This window comes from Sus scrofa, chromosome 11, assembly GCF_000003025.6.
Source record: "Sus scrofa isolate TJ Tabasco breed Duroc chromosome 11, Sscrofa11.1, whole genome shotgun sequence".
Classification (NCBI taxonomy): Eukaryota; Metazoa; Chordata; class Mammalia; order Artiodactyla; family Suidae; genus Sus; species Sus scrofa.
The window spans coordinates 69,519,368-69,538,112 of NC_010453.5; the positions used below are offsets into that span (position 1 = coordinate 69,519,368).

Below are 18,745 nucleotides of genomic sequence, written 5' to 3' on the forward strand. Positions count from 1 at the left end.
TCTTACTGTGGACCTAGTGGCCAGATCACCTCTTACAACAGTGCCAGTTATTTAAAAACTGGAGGATGTCAACCTCGATTGTTGGGCATTGTTCCTTATTCTCAAGGGTGCTGGGGTGGGTGCTGGTCTCCCCCCCGAGTCCCTGTTCTGCCCTGCGCACCTTCCCTCACCCACAGGTTCCGGCTTTTCTTAAGAGTCCGCAGAGCGTTCTCAGGACAGGGCTGAAGTCTCTAGTTTCCTTCTTTCCTGAATCACTTCTCACCGCCTTCCCTCCTCCCCAATCCCCCCCCCCGCAAAAAAAAACCTCGCAGGGTCCTAACCTTCCCATTTTCAGGCCAGTTGACTGGACAGTTCATTCCCGGTGGCCCTTCAGGAAGGGCTTAGAAGCTTTGTTACTGACCTTCCGAAGTTAATCCCCAACGAGGGTCCTCCTCCCTGCTGTCTGTTGCTCAAGCCAGCAGAACAGAGTGCAGCACAGAAGCGAAGGAAAGCTTCCTTCTGTGATCAGAGATAATGAGACGCGCAGCTCTCCCTCCAGAGCACTTGCTCCCCAGGACAGGTGGTGGGCGGGCCTGCTCCCTAGGGGTTTGCCGGGAGGGGGCGGGGTTTTCACAGGGCCGACGCATGCGCACCACACTCAAGGCGCCAGGATCTCAGAGCTGGCCCTTCGTGTGTGCACACGGTCCATCGCCGCCGCCATCTTGGCTTGCGAGTGGTGCGCAGCGCTTGTGCACACGCCCGGCGGGGCTGAGGTGCCGGTGCAGGCATTTTGCGCCGGAAAGCCGGTCTGAGGTGCTTCTGGTCGCGGCCCCCGTGAGTGAATGACACCAGACCAAGCACAAAGGAAAAGAGAAAGGTTAGACTTTATTTTATGACCCGATTCTTTTAGTTCCCGATAATTATTCATGGGCTCTGCCAGGTGACAGTTTGTATTCATCCTGCTTTTTTGTTTTCTGTATCTTGGATGCTTTGACGTGTTGGGAGCTTGCTGGGCCTGCAGGGATTAGCCACTTCGGAGAGATGGCAAATGACATCTGAGAGTGTGCCTTGCACAGGCAGACCACCCACTCAGAGCCCGTGACCCCAGCCACCTCCTTCATTGAACTGTAGCCCTTGTGGCCACCTGCTCGTCACCTCAGGGCCAGTACAGGACTACTGGGGACAGCCGTGCCCCCCAGAGCCTGCTGAACTCATTCATGGTAGCCAGTCCTAAACCCGCCTGCCTTGCAGGTTCCTTCCCACAGAAACCACATTTTCTCCACAGAGCCCACGTCATTAGAGCTGATACATTTCTACTTGTAAAGTGTCCACAATGTGCAATATGATATGTGTTTATCTGTGGTAATACCACCTAAAATTGAAAGTCACAAGGAAGGAGAGTCAAAGGAAGGAGCTTTGAAAAAAATACTACAGAGGGAGTTCCCGTCGTGGCGCAGTGGTTAACGAATCCGACTAGGAACCATGAGGTTGCGGGTTCGGTCCCTGCCCTTGCTCAGTGGGTTAACGATCTGGCGTTGCCGTGAGCTGTGGTGTAGGTTGCAGACGCGGCTCGGATCCCGCGTTGCTGTGGCTCTGGCGTAGGCCGGTGGCTACAGCTCCGATTCAACCCCTGGCCTGGGAACCTCCATATGCCGCGGGGGCGGCCCAAGAAATAGCAAAAGGACAAAAAAAAAAAAAAAAAGAAAAATACTGCAGAGATAAGAATGGTAATTATAAGAGGGTTTGGTGTGCACATCATTTTATGCTCAGAATTATGGGAGGTATTTGCCATTTCCACCCGCCAAAGGGAGTGGTTTGGATATGTAGTGGGCTTATCCTTCAGTTATTCTTGAAGCAATGCGTTTGCCTTACCCACATCCATCATCCTGCCCGCCCTTCCCCTTGGCCTCCTGTCCAAGCCTAGTTCTTCCCCGCGTGGCCCTGCTGCATGGGATGGGCCCCTGCTCCTGGATCCCGGAGATGGAAAACTATGTCTTCAGTGATAATCATCCCCTGATCTCTTGGCCTGACCGTATCTGAGTAATAATAAAGCCTACTTTGTAGACGTTGCTAGAAACACCAGGTGTTATTACACTGGTGAAACCCCGCCTCCCTCCAGTGGTCAAGGGACTTTTTATGACAGCAAAGATATTCTACAAGTTTCATCCCAGCAGGCAGGATTTGGTAGTCTACCCTCATGTCCTTCTGGCTTTAAGTTCTCTTCCCGTTTTTGTTTTCACTGCATATATTTAAAGATGTGTAACCTGATAATTTGAAATATTTACGCATTGTAAAATAATCACTTCAGAGAAGCTAGTGAACATCCATCACCTTACATAGTCACCTTCATATGTGTGTGTTTGTGTAGGGGGTGAGGATACTTAGGACTACCCTCTTAGCATATTTCAAGTATACGGTACAGTATTGTTACCTGTGGTTACCATGCTATGTATTAGATATCCAGAATTTATTCTTTTTGCATAATTAAAGCTTTGTATATATTGACTGACAGCCTCCCACTTACCCCTCCCCTGCAGGTCCTAGTAACTACCCTCTGACTCTCTGCTTCTATGAGTTTGACTATTTTAGATTCCACATATAAGTGAGATGATACAGTATTTGTCTTTTTATATGTGGCTTATTTCACCTAGCATGATATCCTACAGGTCATTCCATGTTGTTACAAATGGCAGAATTTCCTTTTTAAAGACTGAACGATATTACGCTGTTATGTTTATTCCATGTTTTCTTCATCTATCTGTCCACTGATGGGCATTTAGGTTGTTCCCATATTTGGCTACTATGAATAATGCTGCAAAAACACAGGAGTGCAGGTATCTCTTCAGTTTCAACTTCTTTGGATAAATACCCAGAAGTGAGATTGCTGGGTCATATGATAGTCTTATTTTTAAGGACCCTCCATAGGGTTTTCCATAATGACTGTACCGATTTACATTCTGTGAACAGTGTGCCAGAGTTCCTTTTTCTCCGCATCCTCAACAGTACTCATTATATTTAAAAAACAAAACAAAACAAAATAATAGCCATCCTCACAGGTGTGAGGTGTTACCTCATTTTGATTTCGATTTTAATTTCCTTGATGACTGGTGATGTTGAGACCTTTTCATGTACTTCTTGGTCATTTGTATGCCTTCTTTGGAAAATGTTTATTTGGTTCCTTTGCTCAATTTTTATTGGAATTATTATTGCTATTGGAATTATTATTATTATTGCTATTAAGTTATATGTGTTCCTTATATATTTTTGGATGTTAACCTTTTATCAGATATATGGTTTGTGAGTATTTTTCCCATACCTTTTCATTTAGTTGACTGTTTTCTTTGCTGTGTAAAAGCTTTTTAGTTTGATTTAGTCCCACTTTCTTATTTTTGCTTTTGTTGCCTGTGCTTTTGGTGTCATATGCAAAAAATTATTGCTGAGACAGATGTCAAGGGTCTTTTCTATGTATTCTTCTAGGAGTGTTATGGCTTCAGGTGTTATGTTTAAGTCTTAAATTCATTTTGAGTTGATTGTTGTGTATGGTGTAAGATAAAGGTCCAATTTCATTCTCTCGTGTGTGGCTGTCCAGCTTTCCCAACACCAGAGAGACCCAAAGAGACTGTCTTTTCCACATTGTATAGTCTTAGCACCCTTGCCAATTAGTTGAATGTATATCCATAAGTTTGTTTCTAGGCTCTATTCTAGTCCATTGGTCTATGTTTCTGTCTTTATGCCAGTACCATACTGTTTTGATTATAGCAGCTTTGTAATATAATTTGAAATCAGGAAATGTGACATCTCTATGTTCGTTCTCAAGATTGCTTTGACTCTTCAGGGTATTTTGTAATTCCTTATGAATTTTATCATCATTTGTTATATTTCTGTGAATTTTTTGATCAAACAGGACTTTGGGACCCATCCACTGGATTCATAGGTTCTCACAGAGGTATGTCTCTGAGTGGTTGTCAAAATTGATGTTTCTCTGGAGGTATAAGGGCTGGAATCTCCTGTCCTGCCATCCTGCTTTCAGGCTTCCCAAGTCTCTCTTCCTGCTTGTTAAGGATCATCATTGAACTTGGTGTTGAAGGTCACCCAGCTCTGTTTCCATCTAGGCCTATAAACTTTTATGAGACCTGACTCCTCAGGTTCTTATTTTCTGCTTCCTTTTAGAAGAATTTTGGATTATATTATCTAATTCCTCTGATTCTGTTTCTTTGGGTTTTAAATTTTATCACATTCTCATCCTCTAATTTGTGAACAGAAGTCAAACAGTGCAATATTTTCTTCATCTTTCCTGATAGGCAGCAATTGCAATAACTCTTCAGTTTGACTTCCAGGGCATCCTGACCTCAAGTGCTTGCTCTTGCCAATTTCTATTTGAATACTTATTAAAGCAAGTTTTTTTTTCTTAATGATTTAATGAGTGAAAATCCTCTTAGTCAATAAATTATCTATTCTCACTGCCTGTAACCACCTTGGCCACCAAATGCACAAGTCTCCAAACTAATGTATCTGCTTCTAGCCTCTCTGAGTCACCCTGTGTATTAGTTTCTTAGGATGTCATAGCAAAGCATCACAAATTTTGCTGCTTAAACCCACAAACATTTATTCTGTCACAGTTCTGGAGGCACAGTTCTGGGGTCTGACATCAAGCAGAGCATGGAGTCTGGCTGTGCTCTCTCTGAAACGTGTGGGAGTGGTCCTTCCTTGCCTCTTCTAGATTCCGGTAGCCCTGTGAATTCCTCAGCTGATGGGAGCATCACTCCAACATCTGCCTCTGTCTTCCCAGGACCATCTTCTCCCTGCGTGTCTCTGTCCTCACATGGTGCTGTCTTTTTCTAATAAGGATGCCAGTTATATTGACTCCAAGGCCCACCCACTCCTTATGACTTCATTTTCACCAATTACATCAGAGAGGACTGTATTTCCAAATAAGTTCACATTTGTAGGTATGGGGGATTAGGACATATCTTTTTTGGGGAGGGGCACAGTTTGATTTTATAATGCCTGGCTTATTGTAAGCACATAATCTTTTCTGCAATAGTGTTGTTTTCCCCCATGTCACTATTATAGAGGACACGAGGGAACGACCTTAGGGTATGTCAAGCAAGAGGTTGCAAAAAGAAGGGGAAATAGTGTCTTCTGATAGCTAAACTATATGTAATGAGTTAGTGCAGAGAGGTGGACATTCCATGTTAACCCAAAGAATTGAAGCAGATCCTAATCTAAGACCTGACTGGAACCTTATCAACAGTGTGTGGGGTGTGTGTATATGTGTGTGGTATGTTGTGGTGGGTTAGTCAGCTGTGGAAATGGAGACAAGGGAATACAGGGAAACCAGTGAAGGGGGGCATCTTCTGTACATCCTTGAGGTGCAAGACCTGGGCCAGGTGTCCTGGGCAGCTGGGTAGCAGAGTGATTAAGATCCAGATGGTCTTGGCTCTGTGTTATTACACCCTTTCTTCATAGTTGAGTGACTTTGGACAGTTTACCCAACCTCCTTAAGCTTAAGATACTACATCTTTAGAACAAGAACGGTTCTTTAGTCCTCCGTTTCATTGGTTGTGTACCAAGAGCATGTTGAGTGCCTGACATAGAAAGTGCTAGGTAGTAGTGTTACCATAATCATGCAGCAGGTATGTCTTAGGACTCCTGGGTGCAAACAGCAGAACCAGCTTAGTCAAAAGCCGGAATTGGTGACCTCAGTAAGGGCAGGGGGTGAGCCGGAACCAGGGTCTTGAAAGTTGCCAGAACTTTGCACTTCTGTGGATTATTTGGGACCTTTTTATAAAATTTTGTTGCCTGAGTGAGTGAAACTAGGTATTTCCCAAATATTTCTCCTCCATCTGGGGCTGCATCCAAGAGCTTTTATCTTTGTTTCTGCATCTAGCTGCTTACCCCTTTAAGGAAAAAGGGTGAGGAAAAAATGAATGTTGCTCTATTCACAAAATGTTTACAGTAATTTTAATTATTGAATAGTTAAAATGAAAAGAAGCTGTATACAACAAAAAAACTTTTTATTTATGTATGTGATTCTCATTTACCATCTGCCTAGTTTTCGCTCTTGGTAACCAGTTTATCACTATGTTCTGAAGTGTTGTCATATTTCTTGCTATTCCTATGGGCCCTAAAAATGGAATACATTGGCTTTTTATCTTTGTTTCTTTGTTTATTTTACCATACAGGGCTTTGTTTTGGATTATTAAAATGGTGTATATGGTAGAACATTTCTACTGAAAAGATGAGAAAAGATAAAAGACACCAGGACTTAACATGTTTTCAGTTTTGCTGTGACTTATTTTCCTTTGCTCAATGTCATTTCTTGCCCTGGTTGAAAAATGGAGCTCACAATAAATACAGACTCATGGGAAAATGGTTTCACATTATTAAGCCCAAACCACTGGACACAGCCATCTTCTGGTTTATTATACAGAAACCATTCTCTGCTTTGGTTTCTGTTTCCTTTTGGTTTCACTTATGACTGTTTCTGGAGGTAATGAAATACTCCAGTCTAATTAGTAGACTGAGGAAACTGTGTGATTAATATAATTATTTTGTTTCCTGAGAATATTTCTACATATATTTATGGAATATAAAAATAAAATAAGCATAATTTATAGACATATTCATGAGTACAGACATGAGTGCAAAGTTTAATAAGCACTTTAATAAGTAGACCTAAGACCGTAAAGAAATGATAGCTTTTGTAACCCTCCTTGTTCCTACACCTGCTTCTGAGCTTTGCCTGGTTAATATACAAAGGCTCATTGTGCCTCCTTTTCTTCCAACCATTCAAGATTCGTTATCACCCTGATGGGAGCTGTGCAAGGGCAGACACACCCACTACATTCTAATTCTTTGTTCAGACTGAACCCAGGCCATTGTGCGTGGAGGTTGGTATAATTGGTTGGCTGCTGTTTCCAGGTCCACAAAATGATAAATTTTTACTCCGTTTAAAAAAAGAAATCCCATTGTTTGTAGTGATTTTCAGTAGCCTCAGTTCATTCTCAGGTTTAGAACTCATAATTCATATGAATTATAACAAAGCTTCTTCTCATAGAGCAGAGGCACTTAGATACCACTGGCTATTGATGGTGCCAAATAAGAAATAAGTTTGTCCTTAGTAAGGACTTTATTCCCAAGGACTGCAGGAGTAGGGGAGAATGCTATAACCGTAAGGTCTCTAAGTGTTTCAAGAGTTAGGTGAAAAGGGTTCCCCCCGCCTTTTTTTTAATTATTAGTTTTTAAAATTTTTAAATTTTTAAAATTACTTAATGAATTTTATTACATTTATAGGTGTACAACAATCATCACAACCAAATTTTACAGCATTTCTATCCCAAACCCTCAGTGCATCCTGTCTCACTTGGAAACCATAAGTTTTTCAAAGTCTATGAGTCAGTGTCTGTTCTGCAAAGAAGTTCCGTCTGTCCTTTTTTCAGATTACACATGTCAGTGAAAGCAATTGATATTGGTGCCTCATTGTATGGCTGACTTCACTTAGCATGATAATTCCTAGGTCCATCCATGTTGCTAAAAATGCCGGTATTTCATTCCTTTTAATGGCTGAGTAATATTCCGTTGTGTATATGTACCACATCTTCTGGATCCACTCCTCTGTCGATGGACATTTAGGTTGTTTCCATGTCTTGGCTATTGTAAATAGTGGTGCAGTGAACATTGGAGTACATGTGTCTTTGCAAGTTGTGGTTTTCTCTGGATAGATGCCCAGGAGTGGGATTGCTGGATCAAGTGGTAGTTCTATGTTTAGTTTTCTGAGGAATCTCCATTCTGTTTTCCATAGTGGTTGCACCAATTTACAATCCTACCAACAGTGTACGAGGGTTCCTTTTTTTCCACACCCTCTCCAGCACTTATTGTTTGTAGACTTTTGGATGATGGCCATTCTGGCTGGTGTAAGGTGGTACCTCATTGTGGTTTTGATTTGCATTTCTCTAATAATGAGTGATGCTGAACATCTTTTCATGTGTTTCTCAGCCATCTGTATGTCTTTTTTGGAGAACTGTCTGTTTATATCTTCCACCCATTTTTTGATGGGGTTGTTTGTTTTTTTGGTATGGAACTGTGGGAGGTGTTTATAAATTTTGGAGATCAATCCCTTGTCAGTCGATTCATTTGCAAAGATTTTCTCCCATTCTGTGGGTTGTCTTTTCGTTTTGTTTAGGGTTTCCTTTGCTGTGCAGAAACTTTTAAGTTTAATTAGGTCCCATTTGTTTATTTTTGTTTTTACTGTCATTACTCTAAGAAGTGGATCTGAGAAGATATTGCTGTCATTTATGTCAGAGAGTGTTTGGCCTATGTTTTCCTCTAAGAATTTTATGGTGTCTGGTGTTATATCTAGGTCTTTAATCCATTTTGATTTTATTTTTGTGTATGGTGTTAGGGAGTGTTCTAATTTCGTTCTTTTCCATGTGGCTGTTCAGTTTTCCCAGCACCACTTATTGAACAGACTGTCTTTTCTCCATTGTATATTCTTGCCTCCTTTGTCATAGATTAGTTGACTGTAGGGGTGTGGGTTTAATTCTGGGCTTTCTATCCTGTTCCACTGATTTATATTTCTGTCTTTGTGTTAGTACCATACGGTTTTGATGACTGTTGCTTTGTAGTATAGTCTGAAGTCAGTGAGCCTGATTCCTCCAGCTCCATTTTTCTTTTTCAGGATGTCTTTGGCTATTCTGGGTCTTTTGTGCTTCCAAACAAACTTTAAAATATTTTGTTCAAGTTCTGTGAAAAATGTCCTTGGTGATTTGATAGGGATTGCATTGAATCTGTAGATTGCCTAGAGTAGTATAGTCATTTTGATGCTATTGACTCTTCCAATCCACGAGCATGGTATGTCTTTCCATCTGTTTGAGCCGTCTTTGATCTCTTTCATCAGTGTCTCATAGTTTTCAGAGTACAGGTCTTTTTTCTCTTTAGGTAGGTTTACTCCTAGGTATTTTATTCTTTTGGATGCGATGGTAAATGGGATTGCTTCCCTAATTTCTCCTTCTGGTATTTCATTGCTAGTATATAGAAATGCAGCTGATTTCTGTGTATTAATTTTGTATCCTGAGACTTTGCCAGATTCATTGATGAGCCCTAACAGTTTTCTGGTAGAGTCTTTAGGATTCTCTAGGTATAGTGTCATGTCGTGTGCAAATAGTGATAGTTTTACTTCTTCCTTTCCAATTTGAATTCCTTTTATTTCTTTTACTTGTCTGATTGCTGTGGCTAGGACTTCCAAAACTATGTTGAATAGTCATGGTGAGAATGGACATCCTTGTCTTGTTCCTGACCTCAGAGGGAATTCTTTCAGCTTTTCACCATTGATAATGATGAAGGGTTTTTCCTTATAGAAAGGAGTAGGCAAGCTAGAGGGATGGATTGTGGGGAAGCAATGGATAATGGATCAGAGAATATTTGGCCCAGGGGCCAGCCTGTCCTCTGGAGGGGCCGTCAGCTGCTCAGGCTAAGGTAGGCCAATATTCAGGGCATGAAGGAAGGAATGAAGTGTAGCCAAAGTTTGGTTAAAAAGCATTTTGTTCTGATTTATCATGGGGCACAAACAGTTCAGCTGATCTTGTGTGAGGCCAGTAGTGGGAATTAGAGTATCTGTGTCTGGCCTTGCCCTAGATAAACAAGGGAGGCATTTATGAGTCTTATCTGAGTCATGTAAGCAGGGAAGTGCATTGCAATAAGCCAAAGAAAGATGGGACTTGGCCTTCCCTCTTTCCCAGGATCACTGGGCTCAGCTGAAACCCACAGTCAGAGGTTGTGCTTCCAAGTGAACTGATATTTTTTTACGAACGCTGGGGTTGACAAGTCATGGTCCAACCTACCTGGGAGAGGATACCTCCCATCAGCTGGGGCAAAAGGCTGCCATAATCATAAGCAAAGTCAGCCGCAGGGGTGATTACATCCAGGAAGGGCTTTTGTTTGGAGAGAAAGATTGCTTTGGAAAGAGAAAAACGCTCCGAAACCCAAGGAAGGAGTCAGCTAGAACCTTCTGTTCTTTGCTAAAGTTGTACTTAAGACAATGTTAACAGAGACTCATGAGTGGGTTTAGGTAGGGAGTGGGCAGTAATTCTGATGCTGAGGGTGGATATTGTGGAAGACAGGTTTCCTTTGCATTTTCCTTTGGTCTGTGTTTGATATTGCTTATCTGTGATATCCATTTCTCGTTGGTATTTGCCTGGGTAATTGTAAATGAACACTCATGTTTCACATGTACAGTAAGTGGGGTCGTCATATGCGCATTCTTTGTTGTTAAAACCTGCTCTGGGAGTTCCTGTTGTGGCTCAGTGGTAATGAACCCGACTACTGTCCATGAGGACATGGTTTGATCCCTGGCCTTGCACAGTAGGTTAAGGATCCGGCATTGCTGTAAGCTGTGGTGTAGGTTGAAGATGTGGCTTGGACCTGGTGTTGCTGTGGCTATGGTGTAGGCTGGTAGCTGTAGCTCCAATTGGACCCTTAACCTAGGAACTTCCATATGCTGCAGGTGCAGCCCTAAAAAGTACCCCCCCCCAAATAATAAAAAATAAAAAATAATTTAAAAAAAGCAAACCAAAACCCAAAGCAAACCCAACCAAAACACCCCCTGCTCTTCCCTGAATTTGATGTATCACAGAAACTGGCAAGGATTCATCTCACATATAATAAAATCAGAGGATAGCCCAGAAGAAGACAAAGATCTCCTTTTGGGCTTGCCCCGTCTCTAACTGGGCACAGGAGGAGAAACCAAGTGGAGGTCAGCTTCTGACGTCTCTCTTTGGATTTGTGCCTCCAACATCATAAGCTTCAAGTGATACATACAAATTATAAAGCCAACCTGACACAGTCCTTTAAATATATGTATTTTGCCTAAATTTTATGTTTTATGCAATTAAATAAAAAAGTGAGTTTATAAGGAAGTCTTTCAAAACTCTGAAGTGTGTGTTGATTACTAAGCTTTGACTGTGTGTACTTGAAAACAAACAATAACATTTACATGCATCATAGAATTATTTTAATGTGCAAGGTTTTTGTAAAATTGGATGGGACCTTTATTCCAGAGTCTCCTTCCATGTAGCTATTAAAGACATTATCTCCTCTTTCCTTTCTTTTTGTTTTTTCTGCCTAGAACGTTTAATCTTTCATATCCTTTAGCTTCAGTGTACATGAATTGATGATTGAATAAATTACGGATAAGCATACTGTTCTGTTCTTCTAAAACCTGTATTTATTGCGGTGATTTATCTGACAATTTACATAAAGTGCTAGTTAGTACAGCTGGAATTATTAATTCTTCAGAGAATGAGATGTTCAACTGTTTCCACAGCTCCAGGCAATTTTTCCACATTGATATGCAGGAATTACGCAGACCACAACTTGTTTTTTGAATTAAAAATGCATCATTGATGCTAATTTTAAGGAAGTGTCTATATTGTACTCCTATTTAACCAAACATCACATTTCCTCATTAAAATATCAGCATCCGTAATGAAGCACTTTGCTTTATAATTTAAAATGTCCCACTATGTTGAATGCACATTTGAACATTTAAATGTAATTCCGCTAATGTACTGATTAATTTATGTTATTCTCTTCCACTCACGTGGCAGATTTTAATTGCAATTAGTTAGCTGCTGTGGGGTCTCAGCCTGCCGAAGGCTAGGGGAAAGTCTGATCACAGTGGAACAATTACCAGGATTTTAGAGCAGGGCTGTTATTGGAGGGAGCAAGATCAACCATCAAAGTGGTGAATCTTAATTCTCCTGGTAATAGTTATGCTTGGGGGGCCAGTGTTCGCTCGGAGGAAAAAGCCAAATAAATGGGAATTATCCGAGCTCTGTAATACAATTAAGCTGTCACAACAACTTTGGGGACTGATCTTGTGCACTCTTTGCACGTCTGTCCCGGCTGCTCGGGGGTCGATGTCGCAGAGAACGTGCTCTTGCTAGCGTCCTGGGCTTTTGATGTGTGTGATGCACAGCTGTAACAAGGCATGGGGTGCAACACCCGCCTTTCACTCAGTGTTGGTGAGCTACAAATTCATGTAATTAATTTTAAAAAGCCATTACTTTGATCTTCATAAATATGCCCAGGATTCAAATGGAAAACCTCCAGGGGCATTTTCTCAGAAGGATGATGATAGGGCCAAAATGCAATTTCATTAGGGTCTACTGCTTGTTCCTAAATGAGCTCTCCCTACCCCCCACCTCATCCTTTATTTTAGCGCCTACTATTACCAGCTGCACTGCTGTATTATGCAGAAAATCTGCTCGCTTCCCCTGCAAACAAACTGATTTGGTTCAATGAGCTATTTGTAATGCTGTGCTAAGCTTTGCAATATATTGCTGTAATTTGGATCAAAGTACTTTTATATCTTACCCTGGTTACATTATCTCAACTATAGGGCACTGGTGTCTAGAAATGAGATGAAAATATAGTCTCTGCAGTCTTTCTAATTAGTGAGGCAAGGCTGGGGTTGGGGGGAACTTTTGGCCCCTTGAACTTGGGATCTAGTCTTACTTCTGTCCCCTCCTGGTCCCTCTTTGAACTCAGTGTTCTCAGCCCTTGGATGGGGACAATAAGGAAGGATTCCTAGCTCAGGCTTGTTTAGGCATGTTACAAATGCAAGTAAAAGAGTGTTGTTAACATTAGATTGCAAGGTAGGTTTAAGCCTTGACATTAACGGTAGCGTTTTACTTTCGCTTTTTTGTTGGAGTGATTTAAAAATCTAACAAAAACGTTCTCAGAAAGAAATGAAACCAAAACCTGCTATTCTCATTCTTACATATTAACTTAAGAAGTAGTAACTCTTAGTAGTTATTTCTAATAACTCTAATAGGTAGTAGAGTTAAACAGTAAGAGTTTTAACTGTGGTTAAGTAGTAGCATTTTCAAGAGATACTAAATCTACCCTGTGTTCAATAAAATGCAACAAGATTGCAAGAAATCCCCAAACCTCAGTGGTTTAATAAAGCAGTTTATTTCTAGCTTATGCGAGTTGTCCAGAGAACTTTGCTGATTGTAGTCAAAACACAGACCTGTGTATGTGTGTGTGTGTGTGTGTGTGGCAAAATAGATGGAGATGAGGTATATCCTCTTAACCATTTTAAAATGTGTAGCTCATTGGCATTAAGTCTGTTCATATTCTTGGACTACCTGGAGACCCTGTCTATCTTAACATGTGTTTCCAAGGCCACCATGGTGGGGAAAAGGGGTGTGAGGACATGTGTACAGGCCCTTTAACACTTCCTCCTGGAAATGATGCAGGGAACCTCTGCTCCTGTGTCTCTGGGCCCATCCAGTCACGTGGTCAGGCCTGACTTCTAAGGGATCTGGAAGTGTGGTCCTCCAGGTCCCCTGGAAGAGCGGAGAATTAGAAATACTTGGTGAGCTGCACAAATAACGACTAGAGTCTTCCTCTGTTGAACTTAAAAACAAAAGCCTTTTGGAAGCTGGCTAGCTCGTGACAGCTCAGGACGGGGCTAGAGAGAGGTAGTCAGTGTGGGTACTTGAGCCAGAATCAGTGACCTTCTGCATGCCTCAGTTTACTCCTCTGTTAAGGGGGATGCTATCAGCATGCACCTTCTAGGACTGCAGTGAGAATGAAGATGAGAAGACTCACAGCTCTGCCAGGACACAGAGTAAGCGGGAGCTATTTCTCTTAGGAGGCTGGCATGCTGCATTTGCCCTATGGAGGCCAGAGCCTGGTGTTTACTGAGAGGGCAACTGCATTTTTTCCTCCCTTGTCCACAGGCAGCCAGCTCCTCCAGCCCAGCCTCAGGTTTGGGTGGCAGCGTGGGGAGGAGATGCTGCCTGCTTACTCTGCCCCCCATGGCTGTAGTTTTTGGGAAGATTGAGTTACCCACGGGAAACTTGCTATAAAGAGGAGAAGATGTGACACAGGGGGCATTTCTTAGAGAGGAAAGGGGTGAATTTCTGTGCCCTCCTCCTTTCTCACAGCACCACCTGGGCCTGAGCATTGCCTCCCCCCCCACCCCCGTCACCTCCTCAAATGCTTTCTTCTATCCAAGACCCCAGGACTCAGGGGAGGAAAGAGTGCTAACCATACCTGGGGCACCTTTACCGTCAGCCCCATAGAAGAGGGCTCAGAGCCAGCCTTTTGGCATTTGCAGCTAGAGAGTCTCATACTCAGTGAAGTCAGAAAGAGAAAGACAAATACCATATGATGTCACTTATATGTGGAGTCTAAAATATGGCACAGATAAACCTGTCTACAGAACAGAAAGACTCACAGACATAGAGAATGGACCTACAGCTGCCAAAGGGAAGAGGGGAGGAGGTGGATGGACGGGGAGTTTGGAGTTAGTAGATGCAAACTACTACGTTTAGAATAGATAAGCAATGAGGTCCTACTGTGCAGCACAGGGAACTATGTCCAGTCTCTTGGGATGGACTGTGATGGAAGATAGTATGAGAAAGCGAATTTTTGTATGTGTATGACTGTAGGGCAGAAGTTGGCAAAACATTGTAAATCAACTATAATAAAAAAAGAACGAAGATGAAAGCAGTGTCACACTTCACACACATGGGGTTGTGCTGTCATGCTCCCTTCTCGGTTCTTCCCAGGCAGCTGGTTGGCCATACAGATTGATTTATGTTGAGGGGTTTGGATGCAGGAAAGAAAGCAGTAACTTGAGCCAATGCCATCCATTTCCTTCTTGAACTTTTCCTTAAATTGTAGCCATTCTCAGAGCTCCAAAGCTCTCTGAAGTTGGACAGGAGATGTTGGGGGGCCCCTCGGTGTGTGTGCTTGTGTGTATGTGCACATGTGTATCAGTTTGTTAGGGCTGCTGTAAGAAAGTACCCCAGACTGGGTGGCTCAAACCATGAACATGTTTTGTCTCCCGATTCTGGAGGCTAGAAGTCTGTGATTGAGGTGTCGTTCCTTCTGAGTTTGTGAGAGAGAATCTGTTCAGACCTCTCTTGTCTTGTTCACGGCCGGCTTCTTGTTCATATGCTGTTCTCCCTGTGTGAGGTCTGTCTCCAATCTCTCTCTTTATAAGGACACCAGTCACGTGGGATCAGGACCTGCACTGATGACATCACTATAACTTGATTACTTCTGCAGAGATCCTAACTCCAGCTAAGGGCATAGTCTGAGATATGGGGGACTTTAGCATATGGGTTTTGGAGGACACAGTTCCATCCACGACAGCCTGTGCTACATGTGTATGTGGGAGGGTGGGTTTTACTGAAGAGAAATCTATTCTGGCCTGAGATGGAAGCAAAGGCGCTGGACCAGCTCAGCTCCCTACAGGTAAACTAGGCCCTGCGTTTTCCAAAGGCCTTATTGCCTCTTAGCCACTTACAGAGTGGCACTCTCTCCTGTGCTCCCCGCCTCTCCTGTTTGTTTATTTCCAACCCCACTTTATGAAAGGTTGTGGGAACAAGAAGGCAACACCAGTGTCTCCTGGCCCCACTGTGGGTGACTGAAACACCCGATGGCTTGACTCCTCTGCCTCCTGGCTAGTCTTTACCACTCCCGCAGCTGCCCGACATAGGGGCTGATCATTCAAGCTTCTGAGGCCAGGCAGGTGTACAGGTGGGCGCTGAGTGAAAGTCTCTATAAAGGGGATCTCTGCTCGCCAGCTTGCTCTCGCATTATAGGAATGTGGGCCTGTGTTGACAGTTTGCCTGGAGTTTTACATGAGACCTTCCAAATTTTAACTTTGGCAACTAATTACAAATTAAAAAAACTCCTCACTGTGTAGGCTGAACTCAACAGAGCCTGCGGCCTGTGGGCTGGTGGTTTTGATGACAGGTGCCATCTTCCTAGTTGGAGGGGTGTCCTCGCAGCACATACCTGTGCTGTTTGCTGACTTCACTTCCTCCTGCATCCTCAGCCACTCAGACTGAGCCTGACCCAAAGGCCTGTCCAGGTCCACCCAAGGTCCTTAATTTGCCACCTCTGCAAAGTCCTTTTTGTCATGTAATGCAACACAGACACAGGTTCTGGGGATTGGGACTGGGGTCTTTGGGAGTTCCTATGGTGTCTCAGTGGGCTAAGAACATGACATTGTGTCTGTGAGGATGTGGGTTTGATCTGCGGCCTTGCTCAGTGGGTTAAGGATCCAGTGTTGCAGTAAGCTGCCAGTAGGTCGCAGATGTGACTTGGGTCCCTCATTGCTGTGTCTGTGGTGTAGGCCAGCAGCTGCAGCTCTGATTTGACCCCTGGGCTGGTAACTTCCATATGCTGCAAGTGAGGCCATAAAAAGAAAAGGAAAAAAGGACAGGGGCCTTCGGTGGTCGTTATTCTGTCTCCTGCAAGGAGTGGTGTTGGGTTGGAACCCTTGCGCCAGACTAGAAGCTGCACCACGGTCTTTGTGTGTGTTCTCAGTGCTGTGGAATGTCCTTATTGGCAGACAAGGAAATCAAGGCTGAGAAAGTGACTAGTTGAAGTCAAGCAAGGCCTGGGGTTTGAAGCTGCCTTTCACAGGGGAAAGAACATGGGTTTGGAATAACACAGGCCAGAGTGTAAATTCAGGTTCACATCCTGCTTAGCTATGTGACACTTGGGACCTCTGAGCTTCAGTTCCCTCACACACACATACCCCTTTCTTGCTGTGTGACGTGTGGCCCTCATTATAACAGTGACAACTAAACAAAATTGACACCATCCCCAATCAAAAAAACCAACCAGAAAAACAAGAACAAAAACAGAAAGCAAACTGAATCCTTCCAGTGCCCTGGATGGTGGAAAGAACCAGGATTTGGCGTGAGACTGATTTGTGTTGAATCCTGGCTCTTCTCCTGCAGCACGCTCACTGGACTGATATGTTTTCATTAGCTGATAAAATTCCTTTTTCTTCTGTGTGTCCATTAAATACATACTCAGCAGCAGGCTGGGCCCTGGCAGATATAAATATGGGCATGACTTTCATCTTCATCAGTCAGAGAAGTGGGCTCCTATGTTTCCTGACAGATCTGCACCCCATCGCTTTTTTCATTTTGGTGCTATGGACCAGAAAAGGCTGCCTCCTGGTTAAGCATCAGTCACTTTCTTCCAGCTCTGCGCTTCAGGAGTGTTGCCTGCTGCCGCCCGTGCATGCTCCCTTTATCCTAGTTTGCAAGATCATTACCCTCCCCCTGCCCTAGCATCTGGCCCAGTTCATTAGCCCTGTTGAATGTGCCTCCTAGGTGTCTCTCTTCCTTCCCCTCCACGCCCACTGTCCTAGGTCATCATTTCTTAATTGGGTGTGGATCCTCCTGATGGAGTTTCCTGACTCCAGGCTTGTCCCCTGTTGTCCAAGGCTCATACTTTGAAGACCCCTGGGCTCTCCTAATAAAGTGACATCCCAGTCCACCTAGTGGATGGTGGAGGAGGTTCTTCGGGGAGAGGGGTCGTCTGGACCTCCAGCATCCTCCATCTACTGGGGGAAAATGTCCATCATGGCTCCTACCTCTGCTACGTTCACAGCTCACCTTCCCACTGCCACTTCGGGACAGAGACCCTTTGTTTAATTTTTCATCTGACCGTTGAGACCAGGACTGACATGTCAGCACTTAAAAACTCTTGTCTCTGTATGAGAAAAACGGGATGACAGTATAAGAAGTCGTTTTTTGTTGGTTACTGGAGATGCCAGTGACCTTGTGAGGCTTTTGGTGCTCTCTGTAAGCTTCTGTGCTGACCACTTTCCTCTTCCAACAAGGAGCTCTTCAGTCTAGGGGTCTCCTTTCCCTTTGTTTTAATGATCAATCTCTAAGTCTTTAATTCCTGCCCTAGAATCTCAGTCTCAAGAGGACTGGGACTCCTTTCCAAGGCAGCTTCACCCCTCACCTCAAAGGGTGTGGCCTGGCCCTGTAGTCTCAGCATGAAAAAAGGAGGTTCAACCTCATGGCAAGAGCAACATGGAGAGTAGCAGGGGCGTTTCCTGACATCTTCCTAAAATGCAAATGCAGTCAAGTCCATTACTGTTTACAATCCATCCGTATTTCTCCATGGCCTTTGAAAGTTTGAACACTTTGATCATGACTTTTATATATTTCTGAGAGGCTTTCCAATATTACTGCATTCTCTAGCCGTATCGAAATGCTTGGTGCTTCCTGAAGGTATTCTGCTGTCTCATGCCTACTCAGCACCTGCTGTGCCTTCTGCCTGGGATTCTTCTCACTTGGCCAACTCCTGTTTTATCTTCAAAACACAGCACAAGCATCACCTCCCTCCTCTGTGAATTTGTCTTTGACCTTGCTCTGACCTTTGTCCCTTCATAGAGATAATAACTCCCCTTTTTCTGCTCCTAGTACATATCCACAGCTATGTAGGGGAGGAAAAAACATTTCTTCTACTCTCTCATGTTTAGTGATTGAGGACCTGTGAATTAAATCAACAAAGGACAGATTAATAGAGAAAAGGCGGAGTTCCTGTCATGGCTCAGTGGAAATGAATCTGACTAGGATCCATGAGGATGCAGGTTCAGTCCCTGGCCTCGCTCAGTGAGTTAAGGATCTGGCGTTGCCATGAGCTGTGGTGTAGGTCACAGACATGGCTCGAATCTGTGGTTGTGGTGTAGGCTGGTGGCTATAGCTCCTATTTGACCCCTAGCCTGGGAACCTCCATATACTGCAGACCTAAAAAAAAAAAAAGAAGAAGAAAAGTCATATGCTTTTTTATTGATGTTAATATTTTTACATACATGAGGGCTTTATTGGAAAGAAGTAAAAACCCAAAAAGTGGTTAGACTCAGAAGCTTATATACCATTTTAACAAAGTGCAAGAAATTGTGGAGAAGTAACTGCACACAGGGAAGAGG

General features: G+C 43.3%; 1 long non-coding RNA gene across 2 annotated transcripts in view; it reads left to right on the top strand.

Annotated features, from left to right (window-relative positions):
- The window catches only part of LOC102165696, a 130,999-nt gene continuing 112,978 nt past the window's right edge, over nt 725-18,745 (top strand). For both annotated transcript variants that reach the window (XR_002336737.1, XR_002336738.1), the window contains exon 1: nt 725-856. This is a non-coding gene — a long non-coding RNA (uncharacterized LOC102165696). The remainder of the gene's footprint in view (nt 857-18,745) is intronic.